General features: G+C 42.0%; 1 protein-coding gene and 1 long non-coding RNA gene across 17 annotated transcripts in view; one reads left to right on the top strand and one right to left on the bottom strand.

Moving 5' to 3' along the window:
* SLC24A2 (solute carrier family 24 member 2) overlaps nt 1-25,733 on the top strand; it is a 240,492-nt gene that overhangs the window by 85,844 nt on the left and 128,915 nt on the right. The window lies entirely within an intron of this gene.
* LOC144322263 (uncharacterized) overlaps nt 1-25,733 on the bottom strand; it is a 64,929-nt gene that overhangs the window by 1,412 nt on the left and 37,784 nt on the right. For 2 of the 14 annotated variants that reach the window (XR_013387849.1, XR_013387850.1), the window contains exons 3-7: nt 12,846-12,963; nt 8,743-8,828; nt 6,531-6,676; nt 5,331-5,416; nt 3,240-5,011 (exon numbers count right to left, since the gene is read on the bottom strand). This is a non-coding gene — a long non-coding RNA (uncharacterized LOC144322263). Of the gene's footprint in view, nt 1-3,239; nt 5,012-5,330; nt 5,417-6,530; nt 6,677-8,420; nt 8,590-8,742; nt 8,829-8,910; nt 9,311-12,344; nt 12,735-12,845; nt 13,028-14,735; nt 15,050-25,733 lie in introns of those variants that run through there. The other 12 variants (XR_013387845.1, XR_013387843.1, XR_013387844.1 and 9 more) reach the window with 12 other exon arrangements.

The raw sequence follows: 25,733 nt of genomic DNA, 5'->3' as shown, positions 1-25,733 counted from the left end.
GGTACCGGTTTTATAAGGTTATATTGAAAATATGATGAAGAAATAATGAGTAAAACAACCAGGAAAGGCAAGGGAAGTGAGCCATGAGATGAAAAACTTGGAAACTCTGAGACATGTGGAGACACGTTGGCATGGCTGTTTCAGAACAAAGAATGTGACCAGCGTGTTGGCATAGTGCCTAATGCACATTCTTTTTTCCCCATGTCAATAAAAGACTCCTTCATTACAGATGTGTAATTTTAATATGTACATTAATTTGTTTCATAGAAAAAAATAATTTGTTTCATAGAATTGAAAGTCTCAAGTTTATGTGAGATTTGAACCAAGTTAATTTATATTATGTCCTCCACAGTAGCACTAACAATCTACCACTTGACCCTATGAAACCCTGTATTTCTTCAAATTAACAAACTAGGAAAATTTAGATTCTGGGAGCTCTGAGCATGGCATCAGGAGACATGCAAAATTACAGACATTTCGAGAAAGACATGAATGTTGGAGACAGATAAGAAACCCAGAATCAGTGAAATGATTAAAAAAAAAAAATTTACAACGCACACCTAGTATATTTCCTCCCGGTGAGTGAATGTTACTCACCGGGAACACATTCTGATTTGCATCTTGAAAGTGAAGATAAAAAACAAAACCCATTCTAAGGAAATTTACTTTCCAGTCAATGTAACTAAAGTGCAACTCTTTTAAAACCGAAAAAAAAAAATCCTCAGTGATGACCCATGGACCTCAATCACTATTGTGCCTTCAAACTCGGATTTAACAAAAATATATTCAGCCTATCAGAAGGTGCCCAGCATCTTATCAGCAACATTTTCATATGCTCCTCATTTTGGTTCTGCTACAGTGCAATGAGGGAAATTTTATTCCATCATCTTTCAGAAGAAACAGGTTCTAGAAGAAACAGGTTCTAGAGAAGACAGGACTTGCCAAAAGCCATGAAGGCATTAAGCCAGAAAGCCAGGATTATAAAGCCCAGGTTTGGGCTACTCTATATCCAGGGCTCTTCTCCCAGAGTGCTAGGAGCCTACTCTCAACCAAAATGGAGTTTTTGATTTTTCACATTTAATAGTACCTTTCTTCATCAAGATCTCTACAAGCTGAACAAATTGATTTGCAAGTTATTTATAGAAATCATTTCACCCATCATTGAAAGCAGCCTTGGCAGAGCTTTTCAAAAGCACATGAAAATATTGCCTGGCAGTTTAATGAAATGGAAAAATAGAGAAATTATTGGAAGCGACAGAGTGTTTATGCATAAACACTGGAAAGCACACATGGGGGCATAGGGCGGGGCCCACCATTGAACTTCAGAATTAATTAATGCTGTAGGAACACAGGCTTTTTAGTCCTTGTCCTGGTCCTTTTAAGGGATCAGGGCTCCTGACTGGAACATTTGCCACTTAAATTACAGGGCCCCAAACTAATCCTGTACCTTGGGATGTTAATCTTAAAACAGCCAAAAGTTGTAGCTGGTGGGAACCTAAGTCAGACTCAAGGAGGGGAGCGAAGGTCAAAGCCAGAGAGTAGAAACTAAAGTCATGTGGGAGGGGGCTGCAGAAAACCTCAAACCCCTCCATGTGCTGGAAGCTCACAGACAAGTTGAGAGAAATGGCCTGGGACACATTGGAGAGATTGTCCCAGAAAGAAAAATATGGAAAAATATGGAAATAAGGAAGTCAGAGCCCTTTTCTGTCACACTCACTGCCTGATACATGGGAGCACTGGCATGGGCTAAAGGAATTTCCTTTTGTGTTTTCTCCCTCATGGATTCCACTTTCAAGTCTACCACATGAATCCCTAACAAAGTTTCATAATGGTTTATACAATAAGTAGTTTTAGGACTATGCACTCGTGGGTAAATAATGTCCCATTTTATACATCTCATATGTAGAACACAATAGATTGATTAACCTATCCAGACTACCATGATAAAGTCGATGTGGAACCGGATTAGAACTCAACACCGCAATGCTACCATCTTGCTGATCTTCTAGGATGGATTTTTCTTGGGTTCTGATTACCTACTCTCCTAACCATTTGGCTTCCCTAAGAGAAAGAACCATATTCCAGACATCAACAAGCCTAGGAGGAACACATCACCCTGGAACTTCTAGAATGTTCAAATTTACCTTTACCTGTCAAACAAACTCAGGGGTTCACTGTCCTTAGTTCTTTGGCACAGTCACGCTCGGTTATAGTGTAGTTCTGTAAAGTGCTAACCAACCCTCTAGCCGCAAGTATGGACTGCTTGAGCAAATGTGTACCATCTCTCCTTGACTATCTTAATTAAAGGACTTGCTGGTGGAGGTTCGCTCTAAGGTTGTCACCCTGATTCTAGAGGGAGACCTTTTGGGGGAAGGGCTCCTCTTCTCTTAGGCGCATCCTGATTTCCATGGGTAGGGGAGGGTCGGGTCTCTGTTTCTTTAATCATCAACCACAAAGTTGAAGGAAGGCTCTCTCCTGGGCCTTGGAAATTTTAGGGAAATGACATAGAAACAGAATATTTTTTAATTTTTTCATTTTTTAAATATATTTTATTTATTTATTCATGAGATACAGAGAGAGAGAGAGAGAGATAGGCAGAGGGAGAAGCAGGTTGTCTGTGGTGAGCCTGATGTGGGACTTGATCCCAGGACTCCGGGATCATGACCTGAGCCAAAGGCAGACACTCAACTACTGAGCTACCCAGGTGCCCCCACACTAGCTTTTTATTTTTTTTATTTTATATTATTTTTTTTTTTAAGATTCATGACAGACAGAGAGAGAGACAGGCAGAGAGACAGGCAGAGAGAGAAGCAGGCTCCATGCAGGGAGCCTGACATGGGACTCAATCCCAGATCTCCAGGATCACACTCTGGGCTGAAGGCAGGGCTAAACCCCAGAAAATTTTTTTTAAAAAGCTTGGAGCTGCTGAGTGAAGTAAGTCAGTCGGAGAAGGACAAACATTATATGTTCTCATTCATTTGGGGAATATAAATAATAGTGAAAGGGAAAATAAGGGAAGGGAGAAGAAATGTGTGGGAAATATCAGAAAGGGAGACAGAACGTAAAGACTGCTAACTCTGGGAAACGAACTAGGGGTGGTAGAAGGGGAGGAGGGCGGGGGGTGGGAGTGAATGGGTGACGGGCACTGGGTGTTATTCTGTATGTTAGTAAATTGAACACCAATAAAAAAAAATAAAAAAATAAAAAAATAAAAAAATAAAAAAATAAAAAAATAAAAAGCTTGGAGCTGATTGGCCCTGCAGGGAGACTAGAACCCTAGAGGATCCTATACCTGTTATTTCTGAACCTGATTCTTGATTTTCTTTGAATCAAGTGAGTTGCTTCATTTCTTTCCAATAAACCCTTTTCCTTGTTAGCCAGAAAGTTTCTTTGGCTTGTAACCATAGAATCCTAAGGCCTACGCTTCAAGAAGAGATAGCAACGGGCCTGAGACATAGAAAGAAACTGCCAGGAAGTGAGAGAAAGCAAAGAGGTGTGTGAAGCCCTTGTGCACAGGACAGGTAGCCTCCCACCTGGTGTCCTTGGCACCAGCTCACCAACAGCTTTCTTAAATGCTTTCCCCCCTCAAAAATTTGTAATGCCCCCATTTAACCCCAGGAAAGCTGCTCTGTCTATATTTGACTTCCTTTCTGGTTGCTCTTGTCTAGATTTCCATCACCCAGTGTAGTGATCCTCACCACTTCAGAAGCTCTAATTAGAAGCCTCCAATTAATATGAGTGGGAAAATGAACTCAATGTTGTTTAATTAATGAAGTTTGGTTGGCCTCATCTTTCATCAAAGAATTAAAAGACATTACTTGTAGATTTAAAAAAAATGTTCAAAGCACAACTTAGAGGGAGGACACCAGCTGCTGAGTATATAAGGCAGGTCACTTGGCCAGAATGGCTGCATATGACTGGCTTAAATGGCCATCATCTTCTCCAGACCCTTCCGTTCCAGGTCAGTGAACTCCTCTGCATCCTTCAAAATAAAACTCATGTCCAGGTCATCTCCCTGAAACTTTTTTTTTTCTTTTTTTTTTTTTTAAAGATTTTATTATTTATTTATTTATCAGAGAGAGAGAGAGAGAGCGCGCGCAGAAGCAGGGAGAGAGGCAGAGGAAGAAGGAGAAGTAGGTTCCTGCTGAGCAGGGAGCCCAATTGGGGTGCTTCATCCCAGGACCGTGGAATCATGACCAGAGGGGAAGGCAGACACTTAACTAACAGAGCCACCCAGGTGCCCAAAACTTCCAGTTTTATCATTGCTCATGCCCCCCCCCCCAAGCTCCCCACTAAACTGTAAACACCATAGACTTATTGTAGCATCTGGCACACAGTAAGCCCTCAGTCAGGAATTCATTGTTCTTTAGGGCGACCTGTTCCCTCTTCGGCAAATGTCCCACATTAGAACTTTACAGCAGTGTTATACTAGGAGTGAGGTTGGTGAAGCAGAATATTCATTGTGAGTTCATGGCTTCACAGCCACCTTAGTTCATCTGCATTTTTCTACCATGAGCCTTTTTTTTGTTTTTTTTTTTTTTTGGAAACAGCTGCTTTCATTTTTGTTTTGTTTTTCAATCCATCTCCCTCCAAGACAGTACAGGCAATCAATACATATATAAAATAAAAAGAATGGACAATGGATATAAGCCATTACTTTTGGGAGGGGGTTCCTTTAGGGCCCCATCTTCAAAAATCTTCCATTTCTTCCATCACTTGCTTAGAATAAGTACAGATTAGTTTCAACAATGGTGTATTTTAAGATCAACTATAAATGTATCTGATCCCAAATTAAAGTTCCCTTGCCATGTCTTATGGTGCACTCGTGTTTTTACTTCTCCTGTACTTCTGCTCCTTGGTGTGCTGCTGTGTCACACCAGATAATGTGCTGGTTATATTTTGCCATGGAAACGGGCCTTCCCTTTGGGGTTTTCTGCATACCGTGGCCACAGAGATTGAGACGGTTCCGCTGCTGGGGTTTGGTATTGAAGTGTTTTCCCCTTTTGACATTCTAGTAAAAAATTAAAGGAAAGAAAAACAGCTGTAAGAGGGAGGATTACTATAATAGGAGATGGATATCTTTATTCCTTCTAATATTCATTAGCGATTCAGTTTAAGGCCTTATCTCAATGGTTTGGGCTTACCGTCGTCCAGGCTTTGCACTCAGCCACGTAAATTTGATATGCAACTATTTACTACCAGTACCAAAAGGAACACAAAGTGTAATTTCACGTGTGCTGCCTGAGACACTGAGGATCTTACTCCTGGCCCAGCAGACATTTCTGGGCATTCATCACAGCACGTCAACATTGTTAAAATTAGAATCTCACCTCCGGTAAATGTTCACACGAAGCACATCCATGATGCAGGATAATGAGTTTCAGAGGCCCCTATCTCGGTCCCAGTTCCAATTAACCTGTGGCAGAGAGAACATGCATAAAAAATGTCAACAGGAAAATGAAGCTGGTGGATTTGGGCAGAAGAAATGATGATAAATCACGCCGGTGGTTCCCATCAATCAGTGCCTGCTTCCGGTGCGTGAAGAAGTTGTTTTTGCAAACCAGTGTTTGTCACTCTCCTCTCAATTATTCTGCAAACATAATCCACTGTTTCCCAGACAAAGGTAGACTGAATGAATCTCTAGAGAGGAAAAGTACATGATCTCCTTACTCATTAATCTGTGAATCCTCAGTATGTGCTTGTAATGTTCATGTTACCAAAAGCCAAACTTGCTGTCATTACATCAGGGGGCCCTATTATTGCCCACCGCTTTCATTTTTATGGCTGTGCTACATAGAAAGTGCCTTGCCCCCAAAACCTTTTTTTTCTGAGCAGTACAAACCAGAGACAAAGGGAAATGAAATACTGAAATCCCAGTGAGACCCAGTGTCTCTGCTGGACCACAGTTGGTTGGTTTTCTGCACTGCACCTCCATGCCCCCACTGGGTCGAGCTGGGAGATCCATCAGTGAACAAAAGAAACAATTATTCCTACCCTCTTAAAGATTACATTCTAGAGAAGGAAGCCAGGAAATAAAATAAGTAAATTATAGGACACTAGCAGGTGGGAAGGGCTATGGAGATGCTTGATGAAGAGAGGTAGGGAATGCCAGAGGGTGGAGAGGCTGCAATTTGAAATAAGGTGGTCAGAAAGGCCTCGTTGGAAAAAGTGACATTTGAGCAAAGACTTGAAGGAGGGGCCAGAGATCTAAGATCTAGAGGATATATGGGGCAAAAAGTATTCCAGAGAGGAAAGTCCAGATCAAGACCCCGAAGGAGTGCTGGAGAAACATGAGCAAAGACAAGTGAGATCAGAGAGGTAAGGTGGGGATGAAGGACCTGAGGGTCTCTGTAAGGGCTTTGGCTTCTGCTTCAAGACAGGAACCCATTTAGAAGGCTTTCAGCAGAGGAAAAACATGTCCTGACGTTTTATATGGGGTCCCTCTGGCTGCTGTGCTGAGAGCGGGCTAAAATGAGTAGGAGGATGGGAATAGGGAGACCCAGAAATAATTTAGATGGTATTGCACTTACCAGGTACAAAAAGATGGGCCAGATGGTAGTGGAAGGGGCCTCAAGAATGAGCCAGAGTCTGGATGCTCTGTGAACACACCCACATCTGCCATATATTTGGAGTGTTTCAAGTCAGCAAAACTTCCTGAGCATTTACCATGTCAGTTCTTGATGAGAAAGAAAGGAATTTGTCACTAGTTGTATTTGTGAACGTCTCAACATTGTGAAATTGACAAGGGCTTTTAAAATGTTCTGAAGCTATGAATCTTTGCCTTAAGTAAATCTGGGTCATGTGAAAGACTGTAGGGGCAGGTGACCCCCAAAGTGAAATTTATACTCTCATCATTTTAGCTATGGAAGTGATAGAGTGATAACTGTCCACATTTCCCATAAAATTTAAGAAATGAAACGAAAGCATTCCCGCTAACGTGGTCATTCTAGTGAACAAAAGTTGTGCAAAGAAACTAGGATTTGCAACAGAACTTTGTCAACCACAGAGAAGTCACTGCTGCAGTATCTTCTGTGGCTGGATCCCTTCATCTTCATTCTTTGTGTTATGGCTGTGTGAGCCATGCCTTTCTCTCTGTGTGTCCTGACACTCTGTGCTTCCATGTCTTTCCATATCTTTGACTTCTAGAGTGCCCTGTTCTCTACTACTGCCAACCATCAAACGTTGGCCCAAATGACACTCCTAACTGGGTTAGGTGCTTCTCCTGCAGCCATTGTGGCACTTCTCATGTTAGATTTCTCTACTTGTCTTTCCTTCTTGACTATTAACTCCCTGAGGCCACGAACTGTGTCCACGTTCTTTGTACCCGAGTGCTAAAATAATATTGCCTGACACTCGGGAAGTACTTAGTGTGTGTCAAAGTAAAGTTGGTCTTACAGAGGGGGTGCCTGACTGGCTCAGTCGGTGGAACACATGACTCTTGGTTTGGGGGTCAGGAGTTTTGAGCTCCATGTTGGAGGTAGAGTTTATGTAAACAAAGGAGGCATTTTAAAAAATTAATAAAGTTGGCTTGAAAGAGCCCAAGGGAATTCATCATTTGTTAGGTGACTGTATTTGCAGGAAACATTTAAGGTTTCTTGCTGTGCTAACAGGAATTACCACCATTTAGGAGCACCTGGGTAGCTCAGTGGGTTAAGTGTCTGATTGCAGCTCAGGTCATGATCTCGGGATCCTGGGATTGAGCCCCACATGGAGCTCCACGCTCAGTAAGGAGTCTGCTTTTCCCTCTCCTTCTGCCCCTCCCTGCCACTCATGCATTCTCTCTCTCTCTCTCTCTCTCTCTCTCTCTCTTTCTCTCTCTCCCTCTCTCTCTCTCTCTCGTAGATAAATAAAATCTTTAAAATTTTGAAAAAAAGAATGAGGGACTCCTGGGTAGCTCAGCGGTTGAACATCTGCCTTCAGCTCAGGAAAATCTTAAAAATTTTGAAAAAAAGAATGAGGGACTCCTGAGTGGCCCAGCAGTTGAGCATCTGCCTTCAGCTCAGGGTGTGATCCTGGAATGCCTAGATCATCGGGCTCCCTGCACAGAGCCTGCTTCTCCCTCTACCTATGTCCCTGCTTCTGTGTGTCTCTCATGAAAAATAAAATCTTAAAAAAAAGAAAAAAGAAAAAAAAGAATGACCACCATTTACTATGAACATGCAGTGTAACCAGGACAGAGGTAGGCACCTTACAAACATTATCCTATTCAGGCCTCCAACACTATGAGGAAGATATTTTTAATCCTTATTTTGCAGATAAGACAACTTTAGGTATGGAAGGGCAAGGTGGTCATCTAGACCTTTACGCAATCCACAGAAATGATCAAAATGGATAATTTAAAGAACCTAAGGACACTATTTCCCTTTAATATATGTAGGTAAATAGGCAGTAAATCAACAAATTTAATAAATGAAACCTACCATAACATGGCCTAGGATAACAGGAACTCAGCAGACAGTGCTGGTAATCAGCTCCCATCCCCTGCCTCATCCCTGTTCTCAATGAAGGGGCTGAATTCTTGTCAGGGTGTCAGCCCCAGGGTGTCAGTGCAGAATTTAGGGCATGATTGCCCGGTGCTCATTTGAAATGCCTTCACCGGGATACAGTCAGCTGTGTAAGTTTTACTACCTTTACTTTTGTAGGTTTTGTGACAGCATAGACAGAGTACAACAGATTATTTTTCATTAACCTCCTAATGCAGAACTGCACATTTACATGATTGGTTTTTCTTATCCCACTTACCATGTTATGATGGAGCACTTCGGTATTTGATTACTTGGAAGAGCTATCAATTTGCGGCATCATTTATTAGTTGATTCGTGTCAATTCTGTGAATAGTGAGAAGGGATTTAAAAGAAATCCATTATAGCCTCAGACAGGCAGTCTCCCGGTTCCAGACATTTTTATTTTCATAAGAATTTTATTTTAGTTGCAGGCAAGTATGAGCTATTTAGCAGGAATCAGTTGAAAAGGCAAAGCATCTGTATTTGTTCATGGGAAGGAGATCTTTAGATGTCTTCTTGACATGCTTATGGGAATGCTTTTGATTTTCTTTGGGTAAAAAGTAAAATTTAAGGTAGGAGGACAAGAGAAAGGACCTTCAGCACCTTTGAAGTAGAGATGAGGCATCACACAAGACAAATTAGAGAGAAATCCAAAGGCAAGTGCTTTATTCGGTGGTACCAGCCGGGCTGCGCAGGAGGTGGGGCGGGAGGCGGTGACATCTCCGGGTGCGGGCAGGTGGGGTGTGCATTTCCATTGGGAAGCCCTCCTGGTGAGAAGGCAGCTGCAGGATGGGGTGCAAAGCTTCCTAACAGAAATAGATGTAGGAGAGGGTACCGAGAATTACATAAACTAGCGCCTGAGGGTGGGGTGGTGGAAAGCACAGAATTTAGACTCAGAATAACAAGTGGAAGCAGCAGCCAAAGTGGCTTGTCATTCCTGAGTAATGGGCTCTTTCAGGCCTGCTACCCGCATCATCTCTGGGAGTTGGTGTGACTAGCCCAAGTGTTGCCATGAGGAAAGAGACTCAAAGAGGTGGAGTCATTTGCCTAAGGCTGCTTAGCTGGTGTGACAGAGAGAGGACTTGAGACCAGCAGTGTCTGATTGAAGCCCCCCGATCTTTTTGTGGCATGCTGCTGCCTGGGGCCTGGCTCTGTCATCACCCTTCACTGTTTGTATTGTGTGCTCGTGCCCATGTGTTTATTTTTTTATGTTTATAGTTATACATATTTGTTTACATATGTTTGGATATTACATGTAAATATTTGCTTATGTTAGTATATGTATATGTTTATATGTCTCTACTTACTGTATCTATATAAATGTACAACACATAATACCATATGGTACAGAATGTGTATTTTATGTAATGTAACCACATGTAATTGGAGACAATTTTTATAGAGATACGTTAAATACATTTGTATAGTTTTTTAAGTATACAGAGTATTTATTTGATTTTAAATTTTTAGATTACCTGAGAATTAAGTGTTTTATTCACCTTAACTTGAGTTTTTCTAATAAAAAACTCATCATTAAAATGTCTGTAAAGGAATCCCTTGGGTAGTCGTGAGATCAAGCCCGAGTAGGGCTCCATGCCCACCGTGGAGCCTGCTTAGGATTCTCTCAGTCTCTCCCTCTCCCACCACTCCTCTCCCCTCCCTACTCCATTTTTCTCTCAACAAAAAAAGAAGGAAGACAGGAATAAAGGAGGGAGGGAGGGAGGGAGGGAGGGAGGAAGGAAGGAAGGAAGGAAGGAAGGAAGGAAGGAAGGAATTCCTTGAGTAGAAATTAAATGAGTTAAATATTAAATAATAAAATAATTTATCTCCAAAGCCAAATCTGCCCTTCCTAATGTAAATACCTCAAAGGTAGAGGTACAAAGTTTCATCAGGTTTATGTGACATTTGAATCGAATGGGATCCCCAATTGTAAATATAATGAGGAGTTCATTTATCTTATTTTATTTGCTTCTTTCTTAGCCTTTCTCTTACTAGCCTAATTCCTAATAAAAAATTGTTTTCAAAAACTTTTCCCACTATGCAAGATATACGTGTGGAAAAAGTACCTTTGTTGTGGGAAAAAAATAGAAAATACAGGTAAACAAAAATTACCTATACTTTTACTACCCAGAGATGAGCATTGCTAATATAAGAAGCATAGACTTCTAAGTCTCTTGAAGCTTCTAATTTTTAAATGCTATTTTCATTTATTCATACATTCAACAAATAATTGGTGAGCCCTAGAATTGGTAAATGCTGGTGTTTGGGGGAAACTCCTTGAAAGAAAGATCTAAGGGATTTTATGTAACCAAAACTCCCTAGTAAAAAAAAGAAAACTCCCTAGAAACACTAAATACCTTTTAATGATTGTAGAATTAACCCCATTCTAATCTGACTACTTTAGGTTAATTAGCTTGAGGTCTCAGCACTGATGGCTGGATTAAGTTTTTATCAGGAATATCAGAAATGTTCCTTAGAAAGCTATAAAGTTCATCCGGTGCAGATAAAGCAGGCTGTGCTCTCCCACCTGGTGACCTAGACAGTGCAAAGTGACTTACAGAGCACACAGAACAATTATCCTCACTCTGAGATGTGCAAAAGTCTGGGCCATGTCTGCCTCTTCTTCCCCGCAATGCATTTTTATGTGCTTGGGCATTCTCTGGAGGCTGGCAGAGCTGGGATCAAAATCTGGCTGTGCTTATTAGCCGTGTGCTCTTGGGCCAATAATGTAATCTCTCTCTGCTTCAATTTCCTCATCTGTAAAAGGGGAGTAATTAGATGGGATTGTCATAAGGAACAAATAAAATATAGTGCATAGGGTGTCGGTGACTTTAATGGTAGCCATAATAACTGTCGTCATTTAAGGAACAAGCTGAACAGGAGATATCATGAATTCTTTTTACTTCTGAGGTTCACAGAATATGTGATGGTTGTAGGGAGTTGAATTCTATGAGATTACATGGGTAATAGACAGTTGTAAATATGTTGTGTGCTCATATTTGGAAGCTTCTAGCAGTATTGGCATTGGGAACTAGGATGTCAAAATACCTAATAGCCATCACAGGGCTAATCCAGAGTGATGAAGTAACATGCTTCCCTGTGACTTTAATTCTCACCTGAGCCTAACATCTCCAGGAATCAAAGAGGAGGGATCTCAAGACTGAGGTCTGATACTCCTGATGGCTTCCAGTGGTACCATGAAGGACAGAAAGGAAATATTGAGGCCTCTGAGAATGAAGTGATACTTCAACCAGGTGTTGAGAATTTCATGGGGGTATTGTGTTCCAGGAAGGCAGCAGAGCACAGCATTGGAACATCTGGGCTCTGGGATCAAGTGGTATTAAGAATGACCTGCATGCTCTGAGCCTCACCTTCCTCATGTATCAAATGAAGATAAGAGTCTGCTCAGATTGGAAAATAAAATAGGCTGTGGGCAGGGGCTGCCTGGGTGGCTCAGTCGGTTAGGTATCTGATTTCGGCTCAGGTCATGTCTTAGGGTCCTGGGATTGGGCCCCAGAAGGCGAGCAGGGAGTCTGCTTCTCCCTCTCCCTCTCCCTCTCTGCCCTCCTCCTGCTAGTTCATGTGCACTCTCTCTCAAATAAAATCTTAAAATAGTCTGGGAAGATGTAGAGTAGTAGGAGGTGATATTGAATCAAGGTAGTGTTGACAATGACAACTGGGAACATAATCCACTTCAGCAGTCAGTGGGTATCCAGTATGCCCAGGCATCATGCATCTTTGCTGGAGAGTCAGAGATGAATTAGAGACCATGTCCAAATCCAAAGAGCCACCAGTGTGGCCAGGGAGACGGGCATGTAAATTAAAACATGACAAACACAATGTGAAATGTCCAAGAATAGAATTAGGGTCAGAGGTCCAAGGAGTTGCTGAGGGGGCAGTGGGTGAGAGGTCATAGGCGGCTTCCTGGAGGAGGTAGTATCAGAATTGGTGGTGGGTAAAAGGATAAATCTCTAGGGTTACAAGGTAGAGGAAAACAATTCCAGGCAGAGCAAGCAGCAGGCCACAAGTGACATGGAACAGCTGGGATATGAGGTGCCATGTGGGCAGAGAGCCTCCACAGGAGGAAGAGTTCATCCTGGCATACTTTCCACACTGTTCCAAGGAGCTGACACTCCAGTGTCTGTCTGCAGGTCTCAGTGAAGAGTTTCACCCAGAAAGAGGGAGACTGCAATTTAGAAAGCAACCTTGGACAGCAGTGGAGCTCCAAACCTAGAGGCAAGAACATTCTTTAAGAGGCAATGGAGAATGCATGGTCCGGGGCAAAGACTTGAGGATGGAGAGAAGGAAGAAGGAGAAGCAGTGATTGGGAGGTGGACTCACCAGGATGTGGTGACCAGTCAGACCTGAGTAGTGGTCATGGACGTTCAGGGTGGCTCCTGGCCTCTGGCTGGATGATGGAATCAGGAACCAAGATGGGAAATGGCAGAGGGCAACCAGTCTGTGTGGGGGAGTAGAAAGGATAAATCACAGTGTGTTCTCTTCTGAATATTTGTGAGAGGCACCTGAGGAAAACACAGGGGACGACTAGGTTAGAGAAGAAATGACTTTGGCAAAATCTCTGTCCTCATTATCATACCACCTTCTTCCTTTAGCCATGATTCTTAAGATTTTATTTTCTCTCATTATATGAGAATTCATTCAGGTTATATTCTTTTTGTTTTTAAGATTTTATTTATTTACTCATGAGAGACACACAGAGAGAGGCAGAGACATAGGCAGAGGGAGAAGCAGGCTCCATGCAGGGAGCCCGTTGTGGGACTCGATCCTGGATCCTAGAATCATGCCCTGGGCCAAAGGCAGACACTCGACCACTGAGCCACCCAGGTGTCCCCAGGTTATGTTCTTAAATAGGGAAATCAAGCTATTCTCAGTAGTAGAGGCATCTAGATTTATCAGTATCTCTGCTGAAAGAACAGACCCCAATTACACAAATATAAAAGTACCTGCTCTTTGTTCATATGTACCGAGTATTTTATTTTAGATATTTTAAGAAAAGAGTGAAAATAATATATTGTTTGGATAGCTCTGAAAATGCTCACATAAATAGCACCTGTCATAGTGGACACATTGTGCTTTATAACAGATAAAATGTCCTGGGCAAAGAACAGAGCCCCACTTAGCGAGTAGTTTACTGTCTGAAATCATGAAAGGCACCAAGTAATATAACCTCAGGGAAAAGGACAAAATGTCCTGCATTGAACAAAACTTAACAGTTTCAGGAGGCCTTTAGAGGGGAAAAAAAATCTGCTAGGGAGGAGAAAGTGTTTCTTTATTACTAGTACACGCTGTTCTGGTGAATTGGAAATAAATATATACTCTCTACCCTGCTGGGCTTTAATTCATTTATAGTCATTTTTTTAAGCAAAAGTTTCAAATCTCTGCACTAGTAATGATGGATACTGTATAGCTGCATGGACAGATAGAGCTAGAAAGTAATTTTCTTCTTGAGACACATAGTTTCCTCACATTTAATCGAGGGAATAAAAACAAGGTCCCCTCAATCTCATTTGAAAATAACAAGAATTAAAAAGATGTGTTCTGGAAGGGTTCAGGAAAAAAGCATTCTGTTAATTATAAAATATTTTATAAAAGCTAGTAAGTTATGATTTGCTTATGTTGTCTTTTACATATAGTACATTGTAACTCTCATCCTTACTTTGTTTTTAAGATGTATCTATTTATTTGAGAGTGTGAGCACATGCCTGTGAGCAGGGCAGGGGCTAAAGGAGGAGGAGAGAATCCTCAAGCAGACTCCCCAGTGAGCATGGAGCCTGATGTGGGGGCTCAGTCCCGGGACCCTGAGATCATGACCTGAGCTGAAACCAAGAGTCAGACGTTTAACTGACTGAACCACCCAGGCACCCCCTCATTCTTACTGAAGATCAGGAAACTGAAACCCCATGAGGTTAAGTGTCATCCGTAGCTAGAGTGTTATGATGCCAGGGTCCATCCTTACTTCTGCCCAGTGCCCTTAGGGAACTCTGCAACCAATCTGATTCATTTTCATTCAGTCCAGCCCAGTCAATCAATCACAGTAAACTATTCGCCTCTCCTCCCTGGGGCACCAGCGCAACCAGTTACCTAGCCAGAAACCACAGCTTCCCAGCCAGTAGCTCTCACACCCACTCCAGATCCAAGGTGTTGGCGGTCCTGTAATTCCACTTTCCCAACACCTCCCAAAGTCACCCCTTTGGTCTCATCCCCACTGACCCCACATGAGTCCAGGCCACCTTCATTTCTCCTTGGACAAGAGCAGCACTTCTAGACAGCCCCCTGCATCCGTCCTGGTGCCACTTCAATCCCCTTCACCCAGGGCCATGTTTCGAAAACTCACCCCCCGTACACTGTGCCCTTTCCCTGCCTGCTGCCTCTCGCTGGCTTGCCTCAAGAACAGACTAATCCGTGGCAAGAGTGAGGGTTTGTGATATCAATAAGCACACACGCCGGGCAGCCTTGACATTCCATCAGGATGGCATGGCTCTAGAATCAGAGAACCTGGTGTTTGAACCCCGGGTGTGTTGGTTGCCTAGGGCTGCCATAACAAAGGATGGCAAACTGGGTGGTGTCAAGCAACAGAAATTTGTGATCTCACAATTATGGAGGCTGAAACTCTGAAATGGAAGTGTTGGCAGAACCACGTTCCCTCTGAAGGCCCTTAGGGAAGAGTCTTTCCTGGCCTCCTCCTAGCTTTTGGGGGTCTTAAGCTGCTTACATCTGCAGAGACTCTATTCCAAATAAGGCCACATTCACAGGTACCAGGAATTAGGACTACAGCCTATCTTTTCAGGGGACAAAGTTCAACCCACAACAGGTTTGCCCCCTGACTTTGCACTTCTTCCAACTTTGAATTTCTCATTTATACAGTAGGAATGGCATTATCAAATTGCTAGGGTTACTGTGAATGATAATTGAGATATCCATATGGAGTGTTTGTCATAATGCCTGCCTCATAGAGACCGCTCAGAAAGTGGCAGCTGTGACTTGTTGCCAGACTTTCCTTTAAAGAACTATCTGTAATCTAACCTCACTTCTAAATGTACCAGGGAAACTTGGCATTTCAAGAAACCCTGCATCCAATACTTGAGGAGCACAGCAGATAATGGTTACTAATTTATTTTTATTCTGATCTCTGCATATTGGGAGAGTCTGTGGACCATGATAAAACAAATCAAAATCTAAATTCAAATGTTGGGTTTACTCAAGGGTGCTAATCTATGAATTCAGACTGAGCCTGCGGAGCGACCTACTGAGGAAACCTATCCATCATCACTGCCGGTCACAACCCTTCAAGGGGAGGACCCACAGTGCTCCGGATGGCAGAGGCTTCTAAGGGCGGCCCTGCCAATCTCTTCTGCTTCCAGTTGTCTAGCTGCTTATCGGAAGGAGAGATAGGCGATTGGGAAGGAAGGCGATCCCTGCTTGCAGATTCAAGGTCGCACTCTGGTGCTCTGCCCGCCCATTAGGTTTGTTGCCAGCAGCTTTAGTGTCCTGCTTTGGTGTCTCAGTGGCCTTGGGACTGCCCGTGACAGCACCGACCACAGCGCCAGGCATATGCAGGCTTAGTTTAATCAGTGCAACTGGGGGGTGCTTAGGCAGACTCCAGTGCAGAGGGTGGCAGAAATGCTTAATGAGAGAGAAAACAAGAGCCTCTTTGGAAAGCAGGATAGGCGCAGTAGAGCTGTTTCTCACACTCAAAAGCTGGAGTTGACCCCTGCCCTCGACAGCCTGACTGCCTGTGGGAGGTGGACAGAGGGCCTTTCCTGCTGATCTGATCCATCCCTGTGTCTCCAGGAGTCTATTCTTCGGCCAAGTCAGGAAGCACCTTCTGTCACTGTTCTTTATGCTTGCCTGGGTGGAGAGGAGAGCAGATTATCCTGGTGGGAGAATGGAGATGGAAGAGATGCCTGGCTCTGCAATGTACTTTTCTCCATGATCTCTTTAAAAAAAAAAAAAAAAAAAAAGATACCCCTGAGCTAGGGTTTGTTTGAAGCCATCAGAAGGCTACTGTTCTAGAACTTTGTTGTAATGGGGGCACTGGTACAAAGATCAGCTTCAGAGACAGACCTGGATTCACATTTCCTCTTTGGGCACTCACTAGCTTTGTGCCTTGGTCAAGTTTCTTGACCTCTCTGAGCTTGGGTTTTCTCATCTGTCAAATATTTCCCTTGTGGGCTTATTATAAGAGTTAAATGAGATGGCATAGGTAACCAGAAAGTGCTTGGTGGATGTTGGATCCCATCTTTCTCTTTCCTTTTCCAGAAAGTGGACTAATGCACTGAACATTTAGCCATTGACCTGCTTTGCAGGTGATAAATGCAGAGTGTATCTTCAGTCAGAAGCCTATATATTTTTTTAAGATTTTATTTATTTGACACAGAGAGAGAGAGCACAAGCAGGGGGAGGGGTAGGTAGAGGGAGAGGAAGAAGCAGACTTCCCGCTGAGCAGGGAGCCAGACGTGGGGCTCAAACTCAGCACCCTGAGATCATGACCTGAACAGAAGGCAGACGTTTAACTGACTGAGCCACTCAGGTGCCCCAGAAACCTATTTCTTTCAAAATTATATAGATAAATTAATATTTTATTAGAATATACTATGTACTGTTGCTACATTAATTTTATAGTGGTGGTATCTGTTATTAGTGATCTAGAACCAGTAAGAGAATACACACGCATGTGTGTACACACACACACACACACACACGGTCATAGGGCAGTGAATGAGACCAAAAAGCAAATTAATTGTAAAAGTACCACATAAATCCTGATAAAAGATGTTCAGAAAAATAAGCATTAAGTCAAATTGAAAAGTGGCAAGGGACAGGATGCTTTTTGAGAGCAGATGTTACTTTTTTAAAGGACAAGTGGAAAGAACATCCTGGGCAGAATTGAAAACATGTACCAAGACAAGGAGATATAGATGGGAACTCCAGGCTCAAGGACCACAGGTAGCTCAGTATGCCCTGTGGAGGCATCAAAGTGTAACCCTGGATCTCTGGCCAAAACTTGAAAGTTAGTTGATGGGACACATCCATGTCTTGAAGGTTTACTAATACAGGGCATGGTGATCATTGCACGTTGGGCACAGAGACATGTGTGTAACCCAGAAAGTGAGAACTTTAAGCAACAAGTACTTGGTTCCCACTGTGTGTCAGGCACTGTCCTTGTCCTCAAGGATTGTACAGTCTAGAGCTGCAGCGCCCAGTACAGGCCACTGCTGAGCCTTTGATATGTGACTGGTCCAAATGAGATGTACTGTAAGTATAAGGCATACTCTGGTATACATTATATGTCATTATCGATTTTTTTATCAATTACGTTTTGAGATTATACTCAATACTGTTACATTGGTTAAGTAAAACCTATGAAGAAAACTCATTTTACCTGTTTCTTTTTTTAAAATTTATTATTGAAGTATAACATTAGTTTCAGGTGAATAATATAGTCATTTGACAATTCTGTACATTACTCAATGCTCCCATGATAAGTGTAGTCACCATACAACATTATTATAATATGAATGATTATGTTCCCTATGCTATATTTTTCATCTCCATGACTTATTCATTTTTAACTGGAAGTTTGTACCTCTTAATCTCCTCCCCCACCCATCTCCTCTCTGGTAACCATCAATTTGTTCTCTGTATTTAAGAGTTTGCTTTTTGTTTGTCTCTTTTTTAATTTGCTTTGTTTCTTAAATTCCATATATAAGTGGAATCATGGTACTTGTTTTTCTCTGGTTGATTTATTTCACTTAGCATTATACCCTCTAGATCTATCCATGTTATTACAAATGGCAATATTTTTATTTTTATGCCACAGTAATATTCCATACACACACACACATATATATGTGCATGTTTACATATGTGTGTATACACGTACATATACACCACGTCTTCTTTATCCATTCACCTGTCAGTGGACACTTTGAAAAGATACATAGCATGTATCTTTTCTTTTTTATTTTATTTTGTTTTTTTTAAATTTTATTTATTTATTCATGAGAGACATACACAGAGAGAAAGAGAGGCAGAGACACAGGCAGAGGGAGAAGCAGGCTCCATTCCATGCAGGGAGCCTGACCTGGGACTCGATCCCTGGTCTCCAGGACCACACCAGGGATTGAAGGTGGCGCTAGGCCACTGAGCCACCGGGCTGCCCACATGTATCTTTTCAAATTAGTGTTTTTGTATTCTTTGGGCAAATACTGTAGTACAGTAGCAGAATTATGGGATCATATGGTAATTCAATTAAATTTTTAATTTTTTGAGGAACCTCCAAACTGTTTTCTACAGAGGCTGCACCAGTTTGCATTTCTAGCAATAGTGCATAAGGGTTCTTTTCTCCCCACATCTTCACCAACATTTGTTGTTGCCTGTGTTTTTTATTTTAGCCATTATGACAGTTGTAAGGCGATACCTCATTGTGACTTTGATTTGCATTTCCCTGATTATCAGTGATGTTGAGCATCTTATCATGTATCTATTGACCATCTATATGTCTTCTTTGGAGAATTGTCTGTTCATGTCTTCTGCTCATACTTTAATTGTATTATTTCTTTTTTTGTGTTGAGGTGTATCAGTTCTTTATATATTTTGGATACTAACTATCAGATATGTCATTTGCAAATATCTTCTCTCATTCAGTAGATTGTCTCTTAATTTTGTTATTTCCTTTGGTGTGCAGAAGCTTTGTCTTTTGATGTCCCAATAGTTTATTTTTGCTTTTGCTTCCTTTGCCTCAGGAGACATATCTAGAAAGATGTTGCTATGGCGGATGTCAGAGAAATTACTACCTGTGTTCCTTTCTAGGATTTTTATGGTTTCAGGCCTCACATTTAGATCTTTAATCCATTTTGAGGGGAGGCTTTTGTGTATTTTGCTTGTAGTTATCCAGTTTTCCCAGCACCATTTTTTGAAGACTTTCTTTTTCCCATTCTTTCTTTTTCCATCCTTGCCCCCTTTGTTGAACATTAATTGACCATAACTCATGAGTGTATTTCTGGGCTTTCTGTTCTGTTCCATTGATCTATGTTTCTAGCTATCTGTTTTTGTGCCAGTACCATACTGTTTTGATTATTACAGCTTTGTAGGATATCTTGAAATCTGGGGTTGTGATACCGCCAGCTTTATTCTTCTTTTTCAAAATTGCTTTGGCTATTTGAAATCTTTTGTGGTGGTTACTTTTTAAATGTGGCTCCTAGAAACTTTACAGTTGTATATGTAGCTCCATTGGACAACACTGGTCTTGAGATTGAAAAGTCTTGGCCTGAGATGCCCAGGAAGGACATGGAGCTTGAATACTGCTGTGGAGAATTAGTCAGGCTCAGGTACATATAAAGGAAGAGGAAGGATTTCCCAAAAGGAGAGTGGTAAGTGTGTAAGCATCAAGGTAGAATGTGCAGGACTCATGTAAGGAATTATGAGTAGACTGGATGGCACAGGTGAAAAACACTCAGTGACACTTTGATAAAATGATGCATGTTGAGCATTCACACTCAGATATGCTGAAAGGTTTCATGTTAATGATAAGCAGGAAGAAATGTCCATCACTGGCAGTAACAATGGAAAATTACCCAAAAAAGGCTCCCTAATTTTTCACTTTGGTTGGTAGCCAAGGGTTACCCTAGAGAACATTAAAATATTATCTCATGATTAAAGTTTTGGGAAAAAATGAAAGTGTTGGTGAATCTTGGCATGCCTTTTATTTGAACTTCGTCAACACTGTGACTTAAAGCTACAAATATGTGTTCAAGGAAGATATGGATTAAGGCACAGGTGACAGACCCCTGCATGAGGATCTTCACAGGAGAATTAAGAAATGTCTTTAATCTCTCATGATGATGTCCTGTGAAACAACTACTAGATGGGCTCCCTGCCACAAGAAATCATGAGCTGAATTGATCCAACATGGTATTTTATTCTGGCTTTAAAGTACTTAGAAGAAAGATATCCCGGGCATGATGATTTTACAATAATTGCTGACTTTCTCTTGATCTCCAAAGGATGCTAAAGCAAGATCCTGCCTTGATACTGTGTTGGGTACTTTATCTAGTGGTTTATATAGTATTGTTCATGGTCTACGGGGATTCATACTCTACGACAGGCAAGGTAGTAAATAGAGCTGATGTCAGTTCAATACACAAAAACGATGGATATGAAGTATATGTCATAGATAAATTACTTTGTGATATTGAATGGAGGGGAGGAATTACAAGAATGGTTATTTAACCAAGCTGCTTATAATGGCAAATTTTTTACCATTTCTTTTATCCAGCCAACCCGCAGAATCCCCTAGATGGGGTTTCTCATGACTGGGGAAGACAATTAATCCAATGTGGGAAGTTCTGCCAAAATGTTCAAGAACTACCTCTTGAGCAGGCTTGCTAGCTGATGGACTTTTATGTACCCGCAACACCCCAATGGGCCACAATTACTACATGTCATAGCTCAGACAGACTTGAGATCCAAGCCTGGCTTTGGCATTTATTGGTATGTTACCTTTAGGAGATTACAAAACCCTTCTAAGCCTCAGCTTCCTTATCTGTAACATGGGATAGTAACCCTATCTATCTCATAACACTCTCTGTCATGAGGATCACATGAGATAATGTGTGTAAAGTGCCCGGTGCTTGGGGTTTGCAAGCCTCATGGTGGTGTTGGTTGTGCTGGAAGTTCTAGTATAAGCTTTCCTTTACAAGAGGAATCAGGAAGCTGCCTTTTTTAGCTTTTACCCCAGGACTTCTCAATCTTCCAGGTGCTGACATGGAGTTTTCTCTGCTACTCCATAGCAAAATATAAAGCATTCTGAAGTAGAATTTCTTCAATCTCTCTTTCCACTTGGCTGCTCCTCACTTGTGCCCCTTCTCAGGAAGCTTGGAGTCACTTCCCCTTTCTTGCCCTCACTCCTAGTTGCAGAGGTTTTTGAGAACTTTCTCATTTCTCAAATATCTGGGCTGAGAACACATTAAGTTATTTCAAGGGGGGATTTATGTGTTTTCATTGGTGCCCTGAATCAAACCAATCAAGTCAAGAGGAGGGATAAAGTAGGAAGATAAATAGAAAAACACCAAGACATAAGGGTTAGGTCATCATGAAGAGCCTCCCCCCACCCCACACACACAGGGGCATGCACTTCTATGAATGAGTCACTTCTAAAAATAGCGACATCCTTAAGGAGAAATGGTAGAGCAGTAATTACTCAGACAGCAGCTTCCTCCACCTGCTTCCTTGGGGCAGGAACTGGGGTACATAAAGACAGAAGCTTCAAGATGGTCCAACAGGTAGAGCAATCGGAGGGATCCTCTGTGACAAATACAGACTTTCAGATCTCTACCTTTCAACTGTTTGCTTTTTATTTGTTTTCCACCTGGAAGAATTGTAGCGTGCCAAGAGCCAGCCTATTTGCATTTAAAAGAGGCTTGCTCCTTCCCCCCACCCCATAATTCCAATTCTCCGCCTACTCACCTTAAAAATGAAGATACTGCCCTTTAGTTTCAGGTTTTGATGGTAATGGAGGTCAGGACCTGAGCTACCTGCCTGGCTCTGCACCTGATGGTATTCGAGAGAAGCTCCTGAGCATATTTGCAAATCATGACCCCCCAGGGACCCTGGCTTCCACTTGTCCTATTCCAAGTTATTTGCTCCTCTTCAGGAAATCAGCTTTCTCAAGAGCTTACTCTTCATCACAGCTCTGCCAGTTAATGCAGACACAGCTGGTCTGATAGCAAAATAATCAAGCATGCCATCAATGAAGAATGTACTATCTGCAACACTATGCTCAGGCCAAATGGCATTAAGGGAGTTAATATAAACACTGTGTAAGTTTTACCCATAACATTTTTAGAATTATTATAGAGGATAAGCACTTGAGGTTTGCCATCAGAGCCCTGGATCCTGTTCTTAGCTTTTCACCTTAAGAAAGTCAGGGACCAGAAATGTGTGGGAAATATCAGAAAGGGAGACAGAACGTAAAGACTGCTAACTCTGGGAAACGAACTAGGGGTGGTGGAAGGGGAGAAGGGCGGGGGGTGGGAGTGAATGGGTGACGGGCACTGGGGGTTATTCTGTATGTTAGTAAATTGAACACCAATAAAAAATAAATTAAAAAAAAAAAGAAAGAAAGAAAGTCAGGGACCCAGTAGAAACAAAACAAGTAATTGAAGAGAATTTAATGAAGGGGCTGTTGCCAAAGGAATAGGTGGCTTGATTCATTTCTTGGGGCTGTTGTAACAAAGCATCACTGACTGAACAGTGTAAAACAACAGAAAGCTATTATCCCATGGTTCTGGAGGCTAGAAGTCGGAAGTCAAGGTATCAGCAGAGTTAGGCTCTTTCTGAATCCTGAGAAATCCTCCCTCATCTCTCCTGAGCTTTTGGTGTGTCCAGTAGGCTGTGGTGCTCTTTGGCTTGCAGCCCCCTGAGTCAGATCTCTGCCTGCCTTTACTGTCTCCTTTATCTTCACAAGGAGGGTGAGAGGTCCCAACAACTAGATCCAGAGAAGTCAGGAGAGAGAGTAAGTGGAAAAAGAGAAATCAAGGGATTTCAACCACCAGAGTTGCAAACAAGTGGGAGGAGAAGAGGGTGGAAGGTGCAAAGAGACCCCAGCTGCACATCAGATTTCAAGAGGCAAAGGAGCTGGAAAGAAGATGCCAAGAGCTAAGAACGAGGAACATGGGAGTAGTGTGAGTCTACTCTGGGTTCTGAAGGTGGGAATGAAAAACGAGAATCTTCCAAATGGGAAAAGTGAGAATCTGGGAAAGAGAAGACAAATCAATGCATGAGGTGGGATGATAGGAGAAGGATTGCAGAAAGGGTATCTGGAATCAAGTAGTGATAAGAAGAGTTGAATGAAAAAAGAGAGACTTGAGATGGGAAATGAGACCCTAAAGATTTTAGACTGATTACAACTAAGAGAAGGTCATCCTAGAGCCTCTGTAGACCAAAGAGTAGGTTACGTTAGCCACAAACAGAGAATAACATCAGACTGGTGGAAGGGCGACAGAATTAGCCACAGAGCAATCTTGACTTCCCACATGTAAGTTTTTAGTATTTCTATTTTCATTTTTCATATTGGTTGTAGTCTTGGCAACCACAAAGACTTTGCATTCTTTTCATTGTGGTGTCTTACATAGCAATTTGATTTAAATGGAAGCTCTCTCTGTGGAAATGATCCATTCCCTGGTCTCAGAGAGAAACACAAGCTAGTCCACAGCGTGGAAGCTAACAATCTGAGAATTGTCAGATTCTTACACAAGCAATTCTGAAAGGACTCACTTGTCGTCATCACGGACTGAGCTTCAGAAATCCAGGTGGGAGAAAGTGATTCGGGCTCTGCAGGGGCAGTAGAACTTGGGGCCTCCTGTGATCCTATTCACAATCAACTGTGGCACCCTTAGGTTAGAATGTTAAATGTGGGGTTTCAAGCCACTGTGCCCTCCTCCCACACCCACAGAAGACATCACAAATCTATGCGAGCAGCCTCTTCCAGCCAGCCAGCCAGCAAGGTATGAACTTCAAATTGTCCTTGGGACAGATCTCCAGACAACCTCCACCCACCAACTGTAACTGGCAGGGGGGTTGAGACTCATTTGCCACTGGCCTTTGGAGAGTTTTTCTTAACTTCATGTCACTGGAATTTGTATCACTGGGGAACTCTATAAATCTGTAGTGAAGAAAATCCTTCACCAGTTAATGCAATAACACCTAGTTATCCCACCTCATCACTGAACAAGGACTAGGACTCCATTGTCTGGAGAACTGAAGCCAGTTCACCTCAAAAACCGTTTCTGATGGAAATCTTCCTAAGGAGCATTCACTACATTCTTCCTTGCTTGGGAAATAGAGTATATTGGATGCCATTTAATCTCTTCTTCTTGGCCTTTCATTTTTTTTTAACATATTTTAAGATATTTTATGCACTTCTACAGATAGCTTGGAAGACATCTCCTCTATTAGCTTCTATGTCTTTAGAATGCCACTTGGGTCAACTTCTGATGGTCTTATCACCTTCCAATTTTCTGTCTGAGGCTACATAGACAGTAGGAGAGGCTATCAAAGATCCAGGGGAACTAAGAATGTTAAATCACTAAGCCATTCTCCACATTATACCAAAGTGAGGTAGATGTGCTTGGTGAGGAATCTTTCCCCTCTGCAGTGACCAATACTTCTTTTACGTATTTGGGAATTTGAGGCTGTGTTATCGATGTGTAAGGCCCTGGCATTTTAATTTCAAGATTAATGGGCTATTTGGACATTCCCTGAGAATTAATTTTTTTGGCTACTTTACTTTGTCTAAAATAAACTAATATTTAATCACAGGTTATAAATAAGTTATAGACCGAAAGCCATGAATATTCATAAGAATGAACTTGGCTGAACTTGGACCTGAGAAAATGAGGGAATGATTGCTCGTGTGTGTGTTGCAGACTTGGTCCAAGATCCCTTCTATTGTCTTCACAGCGAATATGCATTCATGCAGTGCTGTGGTGAATATGAGAGTCCATACTGGACATGGTTGGAATCATGGAAATAGGGTGATAAACTGAATTGAGAATGGGTGGGGGCAGGTATAAAGGATATTCCTAGGTGAATGAGAAAGGATCTCTGCCCTCATTTTGCTCACAAAGAATTACAGGCGACACAAGGTTCTTAGAACTGCCAGACAAACAATATCCTGCACCATATTTTGCAGGGCCCCCTTTCTTTACTGGAAATGAAACTCACAGATAATATGTCTAAGGGAGAGGGAAGATGGTAGATGACCTCCCAGTTCCTCACTGGGGCAAGGAGTAGACAGAAAAGGGGGACCACTAACCTATGGTGTGATTCACGATATTAATATGGTGGTGATTCACGATATTAATGTTCGCCAAAACTCATCAAATTGTACACTTAAGGTGGATAAATTGTATGTACATTATGCCACCGTAAGGCTGTTCTTCAAAAATCAGGTGTGTAATCTGGCAAAGTAGAATCACAAAACACTTTGACATTGAGGCAGCAACTCCAAGGACCAGCAGATGAGACTGGGCACAAGTCATTAGAGAAATGCCAGAACAGATGTAACCTGGCCAGATCACTGTTAGACTGGGTTATTTATTCCACAAACATATATCACACACCTTCTATATGCCAGACACTATTCTAGGCCTCAAGTACATAATGATGATAGAGGAATCACCAACTTAATAAAACTCTATACTCCAC

The sequence above is a fragment of the Canis aureus genome, chromosome 10, assembly GCF_053574225.1.
Source record: "Canis aureus isolate CA01 chromosome 10, VMU_Caureus_v.1.0, whole genome shotgun sequence".
Lineage (NCBI taxonomy): Eukaryota > Metazoa > Chordata > Mammalia > Carnivora > Canidae > Canis > Canis aureus.
The sequence above is the reverse complement of the archived record's forward strand: the minus strand, read 5'-3'. Positions and strand labels throughout refer to the sequence as shown.